General features: G+C 52.9%; 1 long non-coding RNA gene across 1 annotated transcript; it reads right to left on the bottom strand.

Moving 5' to 3' along the window:
* Positions 1-3,880: 3,880 nt before the first annotated feature.
* Positions 3,881-18,867, bottom strand: LOC120638791. The gene is made up of 2 exons (XR_005660736.1): positions 18,138-18,867; positions 3,881-4,599 (listed from the first exon to the last, which is right to left on the bottom strand). It is a non-coding gene; the product is annotated as an uncharacterized LOC120638791 (long non-coding RNA).
* Between the last annotated feature and the right edge of the window lie 666 nt (positions 18,868-19,533).

The raw sequence follows: 19,533 nt of genomic DNA, 5'->3' as shown, positions 1-19,533 counted from the left end.
TTCTGTCCCCTGCACCGTATCGTCTCGTCACCGTAAGGGACACCTCTAAGAGACCGGAACACGTGCACAGCACTGCAGCGTTCCGTTTCTCCCTTCAAACTCCCGGTTTTTCTTTCACAGTTCAGATCATCGGTATGGCTGGTTTCCGACTACCGCACGCAAGATGCGAAAAAAAATTAAAAAGAACGCGAAAGCCTTTAAGCAGTCCCCTCCGTCGGGAGCAACGCGGCCGACGGCCCGCCGATCGAAGATGAGACGCCGCCTCTCTCGGTTGTCGTTTCGTAATCTGGCAGCGACCGCGGCCCAGGTGGGCTAGGAATAACTCTGATCCTCCACCAAATGGCAACAAACCCTCGCTGAGAGACCGAGAGCCAAAATAGACGGCAAAGGAGAGCTAATTCCAGAATTCACAATACCGGCACCGGGAATAGCAGCCAAGGCTGAAACTGCAGTAGTAGGAATGTTGCTAATCATTGGCTGGGATCTTTCATTTTGGTTTGCTTTGATGAAGCAAGAGCATTGGCCAGATGCACTGGATGCCCAGAGACAAACCGCCTGCCAAAGAAAATGTTCCAGTTTCACGGTTTAAAATCCTAACGATAGCTCTTCACGCCGTACCGCCGTTCACCCCAGGACCGCAGGGAGCTTTACGGACGGCAATTCCCGGATTGCCCATCACCCCTCTGGAGGAGGCTGACATAGGACAGGTTGGAAATCCCTCAGGAAGGCTGACGGACAATGGGGAGATGGTTGTCCCCGGTCCGCCCGGTAACGGGTCCAGGCCAGCCGTCCAGTTCCGGCCCGACTCGGCCGGCCCCAGTTGGGGAAACGCCTCAGGCTCGAATGCCGCCCCCACGGTTTGGGGCCACCGGTGGGCAAGCCCAGAAGTCCCGTTTGGCTCGGCACCTTCTGGACCGCTCCAGACTCGCTCCGGAAAGGATGCGAGTCCCCGGATAATAACGATCAACATCATCACATGCTATTACGCGCCGACTCTAGCTTCCGGAAAGCCGAGTAACGACCCTGGGGCTGCTCCGAATTAGCCCGAAACCCAGAACGTCCGGGCCCAGACCCACTCTCAGGGTTAGCCGGGAGCAATCTCTCCAAACCGGAGTCATCGAACCTTATTTTCGCGGGCCTTTTCCCCTACTGATTCTGCTCCTTCTGCTGCAGTATTAAAACAAATGTCAGCACCATCACCAAGGACCACGGTAGCGCTTTTAGGATTTCAGGCAGTTGGGAGAGACCACCACGTTAAGGGAGAGAGATGAGAAGACCGAGAGATACCTCGGTTGATAAGAACTGCTTGCAAAGGGGAACTGAGGCAGGCGGAGATACTGTCATTCTTTACTTTGGGATCCGGGGCAAGGGCCCCTACTTTTCCACATGAGGATTTCTGAATTCCACATTTTAAAACCCGCCTATAACAAGGACTTGCTTTAAAGAAGGGGAATCCCTAAGCAGAGGACACGATAGGATGACTCGCTGACGTGTGTCATCACCGGGAAGTCACCAGTGCCGCTTCATGCAGGTTTCCTCGGGGCACCTGTCGCCCAGAACTCCCCTGTGTCAGCAATATTCCAGCCTAAACCTCTTTAGTTCATGAAACGCGGTGGAATAATATCGCAACCGTGTTCAGCCCCACAGGGTCCTGCTCCTCTTAGATTCAACCAGAATTCCACCGAAGCTGGATTTCTTCTTCTTATGGAATTTGGAAGGGCTTACTATGTTCCAGACACTGTAACTAACTGCCGGCTGATACGAGCTAGTCGGGTCGGACACTACCCACGTCCCACACGGACCTCACAGTCTCGATCCCCATTTTGCAGATGAGGTAACTGAGGCGTGGAAAAGTCGAGACTCGCCCACACCGCGGACGAGCGGCGGAGCTGGGATTAGAACCCAGCTCCTTCTGACTCCCAGGCCCGTGCAGGGAAACGCGGCTATTCCACGCCGCTCCGGGGAGCGGATTTTCAGAGCAAAGGGTTTTGCAGCTCCAAGTAAACTGGTTGGAAGCAAGGAGGCTTAGACCACCGTGTCCTTTAGTTAGAAGGGTAATGAATCATTCAAACGAGTCATTTAAAATTAGCTCTGTGAAGTGACTGGGGGCCCGGGAACAACCACTGAGGAGTGCGAGAGGCCAAATTACTTAATATGGACTTTCTCATTTCAAAGTTTCCGTGATTCTATGAATAAGAATCTTTTTAAAAGTGGATGAGATTCCATCTGTGGGCTTTGGTGACATCGGTAAGTTATGAATCCCCTTGATAGAATGACTGCATCATTTTATGCCGCTGAGCGCACACAACCCTTACACCGAGACAGCCACGGAGGAGAACGAAGGGGTAGGTACGGCACCCCGATCCCGCTAACCCTTTTTCGGTAATTTAATAGGAGTTTCTCCGTGACTGTAGAATGATGTGTGCATCTGTGTTGAGCATTCTTTAGCAACGTGCACAAATAAAGTCAGACACTGACTGACGAACTGTACAAGTTACAGATGACATTCTTGTTATTGAAACAGGAAGTGACTCAGCCTTGGCAACTGGAGATCAGATATTTTATTTGGTGTAGGGGCATTTTTTTTTTTTTTTAACCAAACATATCACAAGGCAACTGGCTTTGTTGGCAAATAAATATCCGCTACAGAGAAAAGAGCTCCACGGTCAGACTGTAGCTGAAGTCACTCATTAAAACATTTGAAGCTTTTCGATTTAACTCTCTCTGTAACATAAACACCTCTAACTAGAGAACTTTTTTTCCACACTGCTTCTAAAAGGATTACGGGTGAATCAAAAACACGTTGGGTTGAGGTAGAGGAAGTTGATTTGTCAAGTTCTTAATCCCAGTAAATCCTAAATCTGTCATTCAAGTTTAAATTCCAATTAGGGCTTTGGGGCCCTTTCAAAAATATATAAAACAATGGTTATTAATTGAAGCTTTACAATGAGCGAAGACGAACCGGCTGATTAAATTCTGTGAAATTTTGTACGGATGGGTGTCTCCTTATTTTCTGTTCATAAGAGTGGACCATTTACCTCTGCAAAAATATCTCGGTGTTTATCGCAAACGTTAAACAAAGGTTATGCATGAAAGAGCATATTTTGATTAAACTAAAGCCCATCTTCTGAATGACGGACACTGTGTTTACACTCGGAAGACAGGACCTAATTTTGTTGAGTTGATTTTTAATCCGTGCACGATTGTTTTCCGGCTGTAATGGTTTTACATTTTTAAATACTAAACCAAACGAGTACAATGCTGTCTATCAATAAAAATGACTGATATATGTGCCCTGCGTGCAAAGGCGTCGATAACAGTACAGTATGGCCATTTTTATTTTGTCTGAGAATAGGTTGCGAGGGGAGAGTGAAAGAAAGTAAGAAAGTTTCCTTTTTCTCCCTCTTCTTCCTCGAGCTCTGTAAGGCCTGTTATCAGCTGCTTCCATGCTGCGCACAGATCTAATTTAAGTATTAAAAAAGATATTCCATGCAGTGTCCTGGATTGGCAGTTGCAAAAACACAATGTGGCCTCAAGCCTTCATCTTCAAAACTGAAGCAAATTACTTTTGTAAATGTGTGAAAATCTGGCTTCTTAAAAAAAACCAGTGTGTCGCGTAGAACTTTTCAATGCACACGAATGGAGATCTACGCTGAAAAGTCTCAGTGTCCTACATTTCCTTTCCATTATTTCCCTTATCACGTGACCCCCATATCTGGTAGTATTAGCTCTCTAAACGGCAGATCTTGGCAGTCGGCTTTCAGGGGACCATGTTTTTCTCTATCTGTCATGTAATGTTTTTACCTTGAAGCGCTAAGACGACGGCTATCTGTTCTGCCATCTGGTAAAGACAACTTGATTCGGGGTGGCGATTGGACGATTTCACACTGCAGAAACTCAAGAAACTGTATTGTAATACACTTTAAATATATTGACAGTCATACCTTCACATTTTCCCAGTACTGTGACAACATGTTATTTTACAAATACATTCCGGCTAAGACCGTTCCAAGATTCTACTCCGGAGGAAGTGCTGCATTCGACACGTCAACCCTGTAAAACGACGGGCTGAGCGGCCCATTCCTAAGGGCGGTTTTAATGGCACGGGGTTGGGGACAGGAGATTCCGGCCAAGTAGTCGCTACCTACCCCGCCCCCCCCCCCCCCATAAACCCAATCTTAAAGAGCCCCTCGAACCACGGCACAACTTTATGTCGCCTTTAGCCAGAGAATAACAGTTGATCCTTACAGAGAGCAAATGCACAACACACGTCCAGCTTGCAATGGCATCTTGGATGCCGATATCCCATCGGTGAATCCGTTCCAATACCTAAGAGGAAACCCTTTGCTGTTTTAACGGACGACAAAAAGCAATTTAAGATCCGCTGAACAACTCTCCGCAAAACGCCTTAAAGAAAAGGCCGAGTTTTCCCTGGGTCCAGGCTTGAAGATGAGTGGAAGTTGGCCTGAAGGGGGGTCAGCTGGAGATCCTGAGGTATGCGGTTGGAGAATCGGAGAGGGGAGGCGGAGAGCCGATGTTATCAGAGTCGATTTATGAGATAAGAGAGTCGATTTAAGAGCGAGGGTGGCTGGAGACATTCTGGAAAAAAAGAAGGGACACTGAAGGCTGTTGGGCCACGTAGCGGGAAGCGGAATTCAGAAAGGGGAAAGAGTTGTTCCTGGGGGAAATCGCCTAGTATGCTCTGTTGCCCGTTCCCATCGCATTAAGAAACCCCTCACTATTAGCTCTAAGGCACACCATCAGCTCCCTCAAACCAATCTACTTCCTTCGACTGGTACTTTCTCGCCTCCCTCAGCTCTGACCGCTTGCTCACGCTCTCCCTTCTGCCTGCAACCCCCTCCTCCATCACTGTACCGCACTCTCCATCCCCGAGGCCTCCCCGAAACGGCGTATCCTCCGGCAGCCCTCCCCGGATTGCTCTCTCATCTCCTCACCCGATTTCTCCCTCGGCATTTATTCCTTCGTCATCCGGCCAGGATTCCTCTTATCAGCTGGCGTTCCAGCCCTCGGGGTTACGGACCCACCGGTTCCGGGGCAGCTCTGGTCATTCCATCTCACTGCCACTGTCTGCCCCGGACGGTCGTCACCGCCAGTCACCGGTGCCGCAAAGGCAATTTGATCCACCGAGGGCCGGGCCTTCTCTGAGGCTGGTTACGAGGAAGAAAATGGCAACTGAAGGGTATGCACGCTGAGGAGTTCCTACCGGTGTCTCCCCGAGACTCTAGGAAGGACTGGCTGACCTGGAGGAACGCTATCAAGGCGCTTGGGCATTGGTAGAAGAGTCGGTCAGCGCGGGGAAATAAAGACCTCCATGAATGGTGTCTTCTTTCTGACTCTATGCGGAGCCAAGTCGGTTCAGGTGATTTAGAGACGCGGTGTGGCCTAGCGGAAAGAGTATGGGCCCGGGAGTCGAAGGTCCAGGGTTGTCACCTCGGTTCTGCCACTCGCCTGCTGCGTGACCCCGGGCAGGTCACTTCCCCTCTCTCTGCCTCGGTTTCCTCATCTTTAAAACAGAGATTCTCGACCTGCTCTCCCTCCTAGACTGCGCCTGACCTCGAAACTGGGAGCTCTTTACGGACAGGGGACACGCCTGCCAAACCTGTTGTACCGTACTCTCCCGAGAGCTCAGAACAGCGCCTTGCACGCAGTAAGCACCGAGAAGCCGCGCGGCCTAGTGGAAAGGGTACGGGCCTGAGAGTCAGAAGACGGGAGATTCGATCCCGACTCCACCACTTGCCAGCTGTACGAACCTCGGGCAAGGCCCTTAACTTCTCTCTGCCTCAGTTCCCTCGTCGGCAAAAATGGGGAAAATCGACACCCGTTCTTCCTCCTACTTCGACTGGGAGCCCCATGGGTGGGACCCGATTAGCTGTGATCTACCCCAGTGCTTAGTCCAGTACTCGGCCCAGAGTCAGCGCTTACCAAATGCTACAGTCCTTCTCGTCAGTAGTGGCGGTAAGTAATAATGACCCTAAATAGACCGTGTCTGGGATCACGTGTGACGTGATTTATGGAAATCTGAAGGAGAGAAGAAAATTTCCATTTCTGAGGCAACAACGGAAGCTTTATAAGAAACTTTCACCTAGATAGTTTTGCATAAGGCAGAAATTCCTCTCCGGGTTCCCACGTTCACAGTTTTTTCACGGCATTTCTTAAGTACTCAATGTCAGGCACCGTCCTAAGCCCTAGGGGACCTACAAGGTAATCAGGTTGGACACAGCCCATGACCCACGAGGGGCTCGAAGTCTTAATCTCCACTTGACACGCGCAGGAGCTAAAGCCCAGAGAGGTCGATTGACTTGCCCCAGGTTACCCGGCAGAAGAGTGGTGGATCCAGGACTAGAACCCAGGAGGCTCTGATTCTCAAACCCATCTCCTTCCACTAGGCCCCGCCGCTTCCCAGTTCTTCATTTCTTTTCCAAATTTGCTCCGGTGGGCATTTTATTTTAATTACGTGTGAGGGGCTAGAGGAACAGAGTTAAAGGTGTCTTTCCGAACCCGCACGATTTGAAAAAAAATGATGACAAGAGGGTTTTAATGTCCGAGGGTCTTAGACTTCGGAGTAGACTCGTACTATTTGCAAATGCTAATCCACAATCCATTAACCTATAACGTCGCTAACGGTCCCGTAAAGCTTTCTCTTTTGGAGGGTGTGATCCGGCCTTCCATAGCATCTGTTTTCCTCTTTCGGCACGTTGGCTACGCGGCGAAAGGTCGGCGGTTTCACACTCAATCCATCGACAGTCTTGAGCAACGTTTCTCGCCCCGACTCCCGTCTGTGACCTAGAGCGACTATCCTAAGGCGCGGGGAACACCCCAAAACTTTGTTCTTCTAGCACAGATCCCTTTCCCTCTGCTCCTCCCCCTCCCCCTTCCCTTCCCCTCAGCACTGTGCTCGTTGGCTCAACCGTATATATTCTCATTACCCTATTTAATAATGTTGGCCTGTGTTAAGCGCTTACGGTGCGCTAAGCACTGGGGCAGATGCAAGGTAATCGGGTTGTTTCGTTAACGAGACGTACATCACCTCGATTCTATTTACTGCTATTGTTTCAATGAGACGTCCATCCCCTCGACTCTATTTATTGCTACCGTTTCTGTCCGTCCGTCTCCCCCATTAGACCGTAAGCCCGTCGAAGGGCGGGGACCGTCTCTCCCTGCTGCCGATTCGTCCTTTCCAAGCGCTCAGTCCGGTGCTCTGCACACAGTAAGCGCTCAATAAATACGATTGAATGAACGAATGAACCTCAGAACTGAAAGAAGTCATCGTGAAGATCCTTCGGCTCAGGACGGACCGGTTTTACGACCTACCGGGCCCCGGCCTCGGAGCGGTAGATTTTCCGGCTCCGCCCCTGAAACGGCACTGCCGCTCAGGGTGACACCGGTCCAGACTCCCGCTCCGTTAATTCGGCTCGACCCGGCCGCTTTCGGTATTCACCGGGAGCTCTGCGGCGGTGGGGTGGAACTGGCGGAGGCTCACTCCCGCGTCTTCCCCGCCCACGCCCTTCGGGGTTTAGGAGGAGATGGGCTTGCCGTCTTCCATCTCCTTCCCGCTCTGATCGCCGCGGGACCCAGTGGGGTGGACGGGGTTCAAATCGGAGAGGCAGGAGACCCGAGTTAGAGAAGCGGCGTGGCTCGGTGGAGAGACCGCGGGCTTCGGAGTCGGAGGCCGTGGGCTCGGATCCCCGCTCTGCCACTCGCCAGCTGCGTGACTGTGGGCGAGTCGCTTCACTTCGCCGTGCCTCAGTTCCCTCATCTGTAAAATGGGGATGAAGAGCCCCACGTGGGACAACCCGATTCCCCTGTGTCTCCCCCGGCGCTTAGAACGGTGCCCTGCACACAGTAAGGGCTTAACGAATACCACCATTCTTATTAATCCCGGCTTCCCCGCCTCCCCGTCGCCCGACCCGGGACGAGTGACTCAACTTCCCCAAGCCTCAGTTCTGTCACGGATGAAAGGGGGATCTAATACCCGTTCTCCCTCCCGCTTGGATCGGGAATCCCATGCGTCTGATCCGACTGTCTTGTTTCTAGTCCGTAACGAGTGCTTCATAAATATTATCATCAGTAATGACGACGATGACGAAGCGCTTACCGTGTGCAAAGCACCGTTCTACCAAGTGCTGGGGAGGACACAAGGCGATCGGCTTGTCCCGCGTGGGGCTCCCGGTCTTGATCCCCATTTTGCAGATGGGGTAGCCGAGGCCCGGAGGAGTTAAGTGACCTGCCCCGAGTCACCCAGCTGATGAGTGGCTGAGCCGGGATTCGAACCCAGGCCTTCTGACTCCCAAGCCCGGGCTCTCTCCACCGAGCCACGGTGCCTCTTCTTTCCTGTCCTTACGCCCGTTTACGACTTTCAGTTCCCCTTCCCGTGGGCTTCACTCCAGGTGCGCCGGCTGAAGGGCTGTTCCTTTCCTTACCCGAATCGACACTGTTTACTGAGCGGCGAACTTCGGCCGGGGGACCGGACTAGGTCCGGGGGTGGGGAGGATTACAGAGAAAGATAAGACCCTGGGGCCGGAGGGACACGATCGACAGGCTCCAAAGGAACATTCGACTCAAATATCACCCCCGGGAGCCTTTCGGGGACCTGCCTTCACAGCGCCTAGGGATCAATCTTTTCCCGCAGTGGCCGCGCCCTTCTCGTAACTGATCTCCGCGTCCTTCTCCCCCCCCCAAACCGGAAACTCCTTGAGGTCAGGGATCACGTCTACTAATCCCACATTTAGTACGGTGCTCAGCACCAAGTAAGCAGCGTAGCTCAGTGGAAAGAGCCCGGGCTTGGGAGTCGGAGGTCGTGGGTTCGAATCCCGGCTCTGCCACCTGGCAGCTGACTGTGGGCGAGTCACGTCACTTCTCTGTGCCTCAGTTCCCTCATCTGGAAAACGGGGATGAAGACCGGGAGCCTCACGTGGGACAACCCGATGACCCCGTATCTACCCCGGCGCTTAGAACGGGGCTCGGCACACGGTCGGCGCTTAACAAATACCGACGCTATAACCGTTTCATCGATAGCGTTTCATCGCATCGTTAAGCGTGCGCTTTGTGCCGCACGTCGTACGAAGCACCGGGGTGGATACAAAATAATCACGTCCCACGCGGGGCTTACCGTCTACGTGGAGGGAGATTAGGGATTGAATTCCCGTCTTGCGGAGGAGGGAACTGAGGCACAGAGAAGTTGAGTGACTTGTCCAAGGTAATGATAATACTAATGTTGGCATTCGTTAAGCGCTCACTATGTGCAGAGCACCGTTCTAAGCGCCGAGGTAGACACAGGGGAATCGGGTTGTCCCGCGTGGGGCCCACGGTCTTAATCCCCATTTTACGGACGAGGGAACCGAGGCACAGAGAAGTGAAGTGACTCGCCCACGGTCACTCAGCTGACAAGCGGCGGAGCCGGGATTCGAACTCATGACCTCTGACTCCAAAGCCCGTGCCCTTTCCACCGAGCCACGCAAGGTCACACAGTAGGGAAGAGAGGCAGCGTGGCCTAACGGACAGAGCCCGGGCCCGCGAGTCAGAGGGACGTGGGTCCTAATCCCAGCTCTCCCACCTGTCCGCCGTGTGACCCTTGAACAAGTTACTTTACTTCTCCGGGCCTCAGTTATCTCATCTGTAAAACTGAGATTAAGACCGTGAGCCCCACGCGGGCCAGGGACTGTGTCCGACTTAATCGGCTTGTATCTACCCCAGCACTTAATACAGTTCCCGGTACACAGTAAGCGCTTAACAGATGCCAATCTAAAAAAAAAAAAAGCGGTGGAGCCGGAATGAGAACCCAGGCCCTCTGACTCCCACCCCCGTGGTTCCTCCCACTCGGCTACACACCATGGTTAACGACGACGACCGTGGTTTGTGTTAAGCGCTTACCATGTGCGGGGCGCTGAACTAACGGTGCCGGGGTCGGCAGAAGCTAACCAGGCTGGACACAGTCCCCGCCTCCCGTGGGACTCACGGTCTTAATCCCCATTTTACAGATGAGATAACTGTGGCACAGACAAGTGAGTTGCCCGGGGTCACACAGCAGCCAAGGGAAGGGGCCAGGATTAGCACCCGCGTCCTTCCGACTCCCACGCTCTGACCGCGAAGCAGCGTGGCTCGGTGGAAAGAGCCCGGGCTCGGGGGTCAGGGGTCATGGGTTCGAATCGCGGCTCGGCCACCTGTCGGCCGGGTGACCGTGGGCGAGTCGCTTCACTTGCAGCACGGCTCCGTGGGAAGAGCCTGGGCTTCGGAGTCGGAGTCACTTGTCAGCTGTGGGACCGCGGGCGAGTCGCTTCGCTTCTCTGGGCCTCAGTTACCTCATCCGTAAAATGGGGATTAACTGGGAGCCTCACGTGGGACGACCCGATGACCCCGTATCCACCCCAGCGCTCAGAACGGTGCTCTGCGCGTAGCAGGCGCTTAGCGAATGCCGACGTTATTATTATTATTATTCTCTGTGCCTCAGTTCCCTCATCTGGAAAACGGGGATGGAGACCGGGAGCCTCACGTGGGACAACCCGATGACTCTGTATCCACCCCGGCGCTCGGCACATAGTAAGCGCTTAACAGATACCAACGAAGTCACGCTGCTTGAGGAGACAGATTCCCAAGGTAGTCCTAGTTGTAAGGGTGGTATTTACTGAGCACCCACTTAGTTTCGTACACCGTATTTAGGGCTCGGGTGATTTGGCCTCTTGCTCGAGGGTAGGATTACGTCTCCCAGCCCGGTACTCTGGACGTTCAAAGCAGGGACGGTCCGTCATGACCAACGGGGCGACCTCCGACGGTCTCAGGAACTACAGAGAAATCCGTCCCGCTTTCCGTCGAAAGAATCTAAGGGTCAGACATTCGCGCTAAAGGTACTACCCAAATACGTCTTTCCGCGATGAAAATATCACCGTCTAAAGCCTAGGGCCCATCCGTCCGTTAAAAGAACTTCCCGTATAATCGGAGACCGTTCGAAATTTCATCTTTCACCGCTATAGTAAAAAGCCGTGTGGACAGATTGAAAATCGAGGTCAGCCCTCGGTTTAAGAGGGAAAATCTAAGAAGAGTTTTACCCGGATATCTTTTCTTCTCCCTCGCGTCTAACGGCCAGAGTTCGCGACCGACTCACGGGACCTTTTTAAAATCTTATACCGATATTATAATTCATCTTCCTGACCGTAAAATAGAAAGGAGCATATCTGGTGAACAGTCATAAGGTGCGTGTCAACATTGAACACACTGACAAACGAATTAGGGCAACTGCAATCGCTTTATTGGGATTCCATTTACAAATGGAAGCCTATCGCGGCCCGGCTCTGCGGCCTCGAGCAAGTAGCTTCACTTTCGTGTGCCTCGGTTACCTCATCTGTAAAATGGGGATTAAAACCGTGAACTCCACGTGGGACCTAGACCATCCGACCCCATTATCTTGTATCCAGCCCAGTGCTTAATACGGCGCCCGGCACCAAGACCATAATTTTTTTTTTTTTTTTTTTTAAGTATAAGCAAAGATGCGCTTTATCGGCAACCTCTAAAGTCTCGGAGGGAGAAGGGCCTTGTTACCTAATTACATCTTAGGTCTCGGATGAAGACCGGAATTGAGAACAGCTTCATTTCTGATCATTTTAAACAGCCAGACACGGGAGAATACAAGTTCAGGCTAAAGACGACCAAACCGAAATATGCCGTCACGCCCACATTCACCCAACTGCCCCGGTTTAGGAATCGGGAATACCTGTTCAAAGATTCGTCTCTATCCCTGAAGTCACCATATACTGTGGAAAGTGTTTCATTTTTTCCACCCCCCCCCCCCCGCCATCAAAAATCCTACTTTCACAAAAGAGAGCTTCGAAAATCAAGACTGCGCCGTGTTGCGTGACCTGGCCCCTCCGGCTGAAATGCAGTAGCTGTTTATTTTTCTTTTAAAAAAGTCATATCCACCTACAGATAGAAACACGTTCGGTGGGAAAAACAATGCAGCTTGAATAGAATTACCAGCCCCGTCTGAAAAATGAGATGGGCATTATAAACGAGAACACTTCCAGGCGCAAAAACCCTTTGCAGTGTCAAACACATTTGAATTTTACATCACCCCTGAAGAAACTAAAGCCCTCACCGGGAAAGCGGTTTAGCCTAGGACGTGCAGGAGATTGCGGGCACCCCACTGGAATGCTGTGTCCGATCTCGCCTGGAGCTGTGGAAGTGAAATGAGGAAACCAAGTTGCTCTCATCCCGTCCTTTCTTTCCCCCCCCCCCACGGTATGTGGTATGCGCAGGGGCAAATGCGGGCAGATCAAGTCGGACGCAGTCCCCGTCCCCCACGGGGCTCCCAGTCTTAATCCCCATTTTACAGAAGAGGTGACCGAGGCACGGAGAAGCGAAGTGACTTTTCCAAGGTCACCCAGCGGACGAGCGACGGATTAGAACCCAGGTCATTCTGACTCTTGGACCCACGCTCGAGTCCACTAGCCACGCTCCTCCTTCACCTCAGGCTCCGCTGGTTCTGGGTCCAGAGTGCAGTTCCCAGAGTTTGGGGGCGGTGGGATGCATTTGCGCGTAGGGAGGGACGGGTGGGGGAGAGGGGGTCGGGCGTTCACGTGTCCTCTTCATCGGCGTCCGGTCCCACCGTGCTGTGGGGGAGGGAAAGTCTCCCCCCGGCCAACGCTCTCCCTCCCACCACCCCGCCCCGGGCCTCATCCGACCTGTCGGGAAACACGGTGGGGTGAGGGCAGCTTCCCAACCTCTCCCTCTCCGCGTAGCGGGGCGGGGGGGGGGGGCCTCCAGGACCCTCAGAAGAACGGCCGCCTGCCCCCGGCCTCCCGGCGGGGCGGGCGGTGAAAACCCAGGCCGCCTGCACCTTCCTTCTCTGGCTAGAAGTCGCGCTCTACGTGATGACGCCCCGCTACGCGTGATGTCGCCCGTCCTGTGGGTCCGAGTAAGGGGCCTCACGAGCCGGTCCGGGCCTAGCGTCAGTGAATCCGGCCCCAGACCTGGGCCCAGTGAATAGTATCTCGCTACTGATTTATACCGTCTGGGGGACGTCGGGGATGCGATAATACGCTTCGCATTATTTCCTAGGGGAAAGCGTCCTTCCATTTAAATCTCTGGTCGCTTAACTCTTCCCTTGGAACCACTGAAGAGCCCGACGGGGGCTGAGAACTGCAAGTATCGCCGTTACTGTCGATATTTTCCGGGCGCCCCACTCTGCACCGGGCTGTACGGAGTAAGGCTCGCCTAAAGAATTTTCAGAAAAGATTGCCCCCGGGTTGAATTTTTTCCAACGGGGTCTGTCAACCGCTTACCGTGGGTCAGGCAGCGAACCGAGCCTACGGTGAATACGAGCAAATCGGGCCGGACGGGGTCCCTGTCCCGCGTGGGGCTCACGGTCTTCATTCCCATATTACAGGCGAGGTGACTGAGGCACAGAGAAGTTGAGTGATCTGCCCGAGGTCACACAGCAGACAAGTGGCCGAGCCAGGATCAGAACCCAGGTCCCTCTGACTCCCGGGCCCCTGCTCTCTTTCTACTAGACCGCGCCGCCTCGCAAATAAACGTTTACCGAATCTGTCTTCCCCAGTCCCTCTCCTCCACCTAAACAAGAGGTAACATAAGAAAAGTAACAGTCATCACCTAAAGGGGGCTGAGAAATCTTACGGTACCTCCGTTAAAAGGGAACGGAATGGCTCCTTTCAATCTTTTTATATACCCTCGTGAGGATCTGTGCTTCTGTGGCTAAATTCCCTCGGCTTCCTCGCTTCGTTTATCGAGTCGCTATCGGGGACATTCAGCAGAATTACCTCCCAGTCCAGATACTCCGATTTCACTTGTATCTACCATGGGTAGTTTTCACAGCCTATATAATTACGCGAAGATAATAAGCTCTCCCTAGATGTTTGCCCCACGGATAAAGTATCCTATCCAGACCACAACGTACTCGTTCATTTCGGCTGATTTCCGTTGACTTTACCGATTCGGCAGGTAATGAGCTAAACGTCTTCGACAACGGCTTAACGCTTTCGAGTCCGTAAACCGGGGCGTGCCTATCATTTTAAAATCTTCATGTGGAGCTTGGGGAAACGGAGAAGAGGGAGAAGCTGATCTTGTTCAAGTTAAAAATAAACTGCCGTATCTAAAAACGTACCCACGACGAGGTAAAGGAGATAGGGAAGCGTCCCATTCCGACTCTGTCTCTTCGGCTACACAATTTGGACTGAGCGTTTGGAACGATTCTCACCGAACCCCTGAAGAAAAAAAAAGAAACCCACCCAAAAAGGAAAACATTGACTTCACAGAGACGTGCTTTATGTGTCCAAAGGCTTGCTCGTGAAGGGAGGGGGGAGGACAAACGCAAATAGCTTGTCCCAAAGGGAGGTTTCCTACCACAGATTTGCATGGGCGGGGGGGAGAGAGACATAACGACGACAATAACGACGTTGGCATTTGTTAAGCGCTTGCTATGTGCCGGGCACCGTTCTAAGCGCTGGGGTAGACACCGGGGAATCGGGTTGTCCCACGTGGTGCTCGCGGTCTTCGTCCCCATTTTACAGACGAGGGAACCGAGGCCCAGAGAAGTGAAGTGACCTGCCCACAGTCCCACAGCTGACAAGTGGCGGAGCCGGGATTCGGACCCACGCCCTCTGACTCCGAAGCCCAGGCTCTTCCCACTGAGCCACGCTGCTTCGCCGCCTCCGCGCCCCTGCTCCCCGAGGCGGCTTGACCCGCTCAAAGGCTTACAGCCCGACGCGAGGGCAGGACCGGAGGCGACTATTCTGCTTCCGATGCCGAAACCCCGACCCGGCCCTCCGCTCCTCCCTACAGACACAAGACGTAGACCGTACTTTTTCCCCCCACTGGTATTTGTTAAACGCTTCTTCCAGGTACTGTTCTAAGAGCTGGGAAATACCAGTTTAATCCCACTGGACCCAGTCCACGTCCCACATGGGGCTCACGGTCTAAATCTCCATTTCACATATCAGATAATCGAGGCACAGAGGAGTTAAGTGATTGGCCCAAGATCACCCAGCTTACCAGAGGTGGAGCCGGAGGCGGCGCCCAGGTTGTTCTAATAATAATGATGTTGGTATCTGTTAAAGCGCTTACTGTGTGCAGAGCACTGTTCTAAGCGCCGGGGTAGGCACAAGGGAATCAGGTTGTCCCGCGTGGGGCTCGCAGTCTTCATCCCCATTTTCCAGATGAGGGAACCGAGGCCCGGAGAAGTGAAGTGACTCGCCCACAGTCCCCGAGCCGGGGATTCGAACCCATGACCTCTGACTCCGCAGCCCGGGCTCCTTCCGCTGAGCCGCGCTGCTTCTACCTCACGGGCCCCTAATCTAGCCGCTAGGCCAAGCTGCTTTCCAGAGACGCGCGTGTCCGCTCAAATACCGGCTAGCCAGAGGTTCCGCGGGATGGTGGGGGGAAACCGGCAGGTTACGGGTGTCCTCGGGGAGATCCGAGCCCCGCCAGCTCATAATTTGGGGGTGCCCCGTTACGCCCCGGGTTACTTCCTGCTCAGAGCTCAGATGCAGCGGGCCTAGAAACACCTCCAACGTAGGCCTCGGGGATGACAACCGACCGTTAGGTACCACAGTGCCGCCCTCCTAACGAGTGGCGATAGGATTTATTCAGCACATACCTCGCGCAGAGCACTCTTCTAAATGCTGGGAAATAACACCTGAGCCAGATACGATTAGTGGCCCTCGGGGCCCACCTAGGATCTAAATGAAAGCGGGGGCCCTTCGGCTCGGCACCGGTCTGCTTCGATTTGAGGACGTCGTGAGGGGGAAAGAGGAAGGCTGGGTCCTACGGCATTACTGTCGCCCAAGATTTGCCCAAGGAAGTAACGTGGGTCGATTGCTCAATCGTATTTATCGCAGAGAACTGTACTGAGCGCTCGGGCGAGTACCAGGGGGCAGAGACGGGAGACACGTTCCCCGCCCACAACGAGCTTACATTCTAGAGGGGAGGACGGGCATTAACATAAATAAACTATGGAGACGTGCATAAACTGCTGTGGGGCCGAGGGAGGGATGCATAACGGGTGCAAATCCAAGCGCCCGGTTAACATTAATCCCACGTCCCGAACCCGGATGATGCGTTAATTTTATCGGTACGCAAAGAAGAAAGCGGAAACCGTATTGCGTTTTTCAAAGGACGGAAGGATGATCAAATAACAGCCCACGACAGGTCGGGAGGGATAAGACAATAAGGTTCTGTGGGGGACCGGGGCCTTCCACCAAAAATTGAAACGATACCCCACGTGGCTTTCAAATAAAAGCTCCTTAGCCGTTTGCGTTCTACGAACGGTCCCAGACTCCTGAGCCGGATCGAAAACCGAACTTCCAACGCCGCTACAGTGGACGTAGAACATTAGCGATGGAACTCGGTTCCATAGCAACGGCGACAGAAACCACTTCCTCTGACAACGCAAGGGGAAGCCTGCAGATACTTGCATTTCCTGTAGTGGGAGGGATTAAGCCCGCACAATAATAATTCAGTTTACCCGGTAAGTCGATACGAAAACCTACCCCACCGTAGGCAACGATGACCTCGGCAGTAAAGGCTCTTGCAAGTCCGGAGTTGACAGGTTCTTTACCAGCAAAAAATTACCCGATACATCAATAATAACGTTGGTATTTGTTAAGCGCCTACTATGCGCCAAGCACCGTTCTAAGCGCTGGGGTAGGCCCAGGGGAATCGGCTCACAGTCTTAATCCCCATTTTGCAGATGAGGGAACTGAGGCACCGAGAAGTTAAGTGACTTGCCCAAAGTCCCACAGCTGACAAGCGGCCGAGCCGGAATTCGAACCCATGACCTCTGACTCCGAAGCCCGTGCTCTTTCCACTGAGCCACGCATTATCTAGACGCCGTGACACAGAACATTCAAGCACCCTATGCCTGGCTTGAAAGTGAAAATCGAGAGGATCGCTCTACCACACGAAAGAGGTGGAAGCGCAGTTAACATTTTTCAATCGATACTATTCCTACTAGAAGCCCGAGAGGCGACTTTTATAGCGAGTCAGGCCGAAATCCGCTTGAAACTCCTCCCAACAACCAGTCGCCGTTTCACGCCGCGGAAGCTTGGCCCCGCAGAGCCAACGACCAGCAAGAATTCACCAGGAAGTGAACGGAAAAAGATCTGTGGGACCGCCCCAGGGCGGGTTCACGCAGTTCTCCCCAGAAAACTTCTCGAAAGGGTCGTTTGGTAGGCCCCCGTCAGGGAACTGGGGATCCCGGTTCCGTCAACGCGTGCGTGCGTCTCGGGAGAGTACCCGACCTGGATTCTGATCCCGGCTCTGCTGTTGGTCTGCCGGGCGACGGAGGGCAAATCACTTAACTTTCGGGTGCTTCATTCACTTCATTTGTAAGATACGAGTTAAGACTATAAGCCCCGGGTGGGACGTGAACCGACGAACAGAGTAAACTCTTAACAAAGGCCACTGGAAAACAAACTTTCAGAGTAAGCGGTCGGGTGCACGCGTGCAGTGATCGACCGAGATGCTAGGGTTAGTGCATAAGTATTCCTTTTCTTTTTTGTGTGATATTTATGAAGTTCTTACTTGGCGCCGGGCACGGTGCTAAGCGGCGGCGTAGATACAAGCTAATCGGGTCGGGCACGGTCCGTGTCCCACACGGGGCTCACAGTCTTCATCCCCATTTTCCAGATGAGGGAACGAAGGCCCAGAGAATAATAATAATAATGATAACGTTGGTATTTGTTAAGCCCTTACTATGTGCAGAGCACTGTTCTAAGCGCGGGGGTAGATACAGGGGAATGAGGTCGTCCCTCGTGAGGCTCACAGTCTTCATCCCCATTTTACAGACGAGGTAACGGAGGCACAGGGAAGTGAAGTGACTTGCCCACAGTCACACAGCTGACAGGTGACAGAGCCGGGAGAGAAGCTAAGTCACGTGCCCAAGGTCACACGGCAGGCAAGTGGCAGAGTCAGGATTAGGATCCAGGACCTGTGACTCCCAGATCCAGGCTCCTTCCCCCTAAACCACGCCGCTCCTCGAGCTTCTCACGGGTCTGTCGGGAGCCCCCGTATTAAAGGCGGATTGGGTGTACGGAGGCGAAGCGGGTTAGCCTTTACGTCTGACCCGTAACCACAGAAACACGACCGTAGGTATGAATTATAGGATGACTTACTGGACAGTCCATACGGGATGCTCAACAAGGCTCTGCACGTAGTGGGCGCCCAATAAATACTACCGAATGAACGAAGACGAGGTCGGTGGATCCGCGTGCCGAGTTAACTTGCTGGTTCCTGACGAGAAAAATGTCATCATAAAAGAATCGAAAGGAATCAAAAGGTAATAAATGCACCAAAAACGCAAAAGACAAAAAGCTTCAGTAAATCATCCTGGGAGGTTTCCGATCAACCCATCCTGCCCGACTGCCTAGAAGTTTTGCTACCGAGGGAAAAAATACGTGTAAATCGGGGGGCAGAAGCAGAGATGCTGGATATTGCCGTTCCCAAACAGATTCCCAGAAAATATGTAAAAATGATAAACACACGTGTCGGATAGAGGAGCTGAAACAGTACGGAAATGGAAACGCTCCAGAATTAAGTAACCTGGCTCGGCTCTGGGGTTGGTTCCACCTTTCTGGTTAAATGCCTCGAGGATCTGGAGTTCAGTGATTGGCGGCACTCAAACGAGAGGCGTTTCACAACCGGACCCGTCCGGAGTGGCCCCCAGATTTTCACGTCGGTAGTAGATCACTAAAATGTAACCGGTCAATAGTTTGATTTTCAGATGTACAATTCAGATCAATCGGAGACGTCATTTTTAATAACGACGGCGAAAGCTGTCCCGTCTGCGAGGGAAATCAAGGTAGGTGATCTTAAAAACGCTCGCATCCTCGAGAGCGCTTCGTATAACGCCCTACCCCAAAGAGAGGCGTGTGTGGCTCAGTGGAAAGAGCCCGGGCTTGGGAGTCGGAGGTCATGGGTTCGAATCCCGGCTCTGCCACTTGTCAGCTGGGTGCCTGTGGGCGAGTCACTTCACTAGTCTGTGCCTCAGTTACCTCATCTGTAAAAGGGGGATTCATCGTGAGCCTCACGTGGGACAACCCGATTACCCTGTATCTACCCCAGCGCTTAGATCGGCGCTCTGCACATAGTAGGCGCTCAACAAACACCAACATGAGCATTGTGATATATTGCCGATCGATCGGTTAACCCTTAGAGAACATCCTCTCCGGGTTTCAGCAGCGCACAGAGAAATACTCACCGCTCCTGCACGTGACCTGCTCCCGTTATGCACTTAGGTATTTCATTTCCCTCTCAGCACTTTGGCACCTAAGTACATTTCTACTGTTACAGTCAATTATTTATTCAGCCACTTTATCCTGACGTATTCGTGCTACTTCCCGTTATACCTTTGTTCTTTCTCCCGCTTTCGCTACAGAGAAACAACTCTCGTTGGTCCACCTCCTCCCGTGGATGGGAAATTCTCTGAAGGCAGGCAGCGTCTGTCGTCTCTCGATCGCCCGTCACCCAAGAGCTTCCTTCCGTGCTTCCCGCTCAAGTAGGTCCTCAGAA

This window comes from Ornithorhynchus anatinus, chromosome 13 (assembly GCF_004115215.2).
Source record: "Ornithorhynchus anatinus isolate Pmale09 chromosome 13, mOrnAna1.pri.v4, whole genome shotgun sequence".
Lineage (NCBI taxonomy): Eukaryota > Metazoa > Chordata > Mammalia > Monotremata > Ornithorhynchidae > Ornithorhynchus > Ornithorhynchus anatinus.
This window is presented reverse-complemented; position numbering and strand designations above follow the sequence as displayed.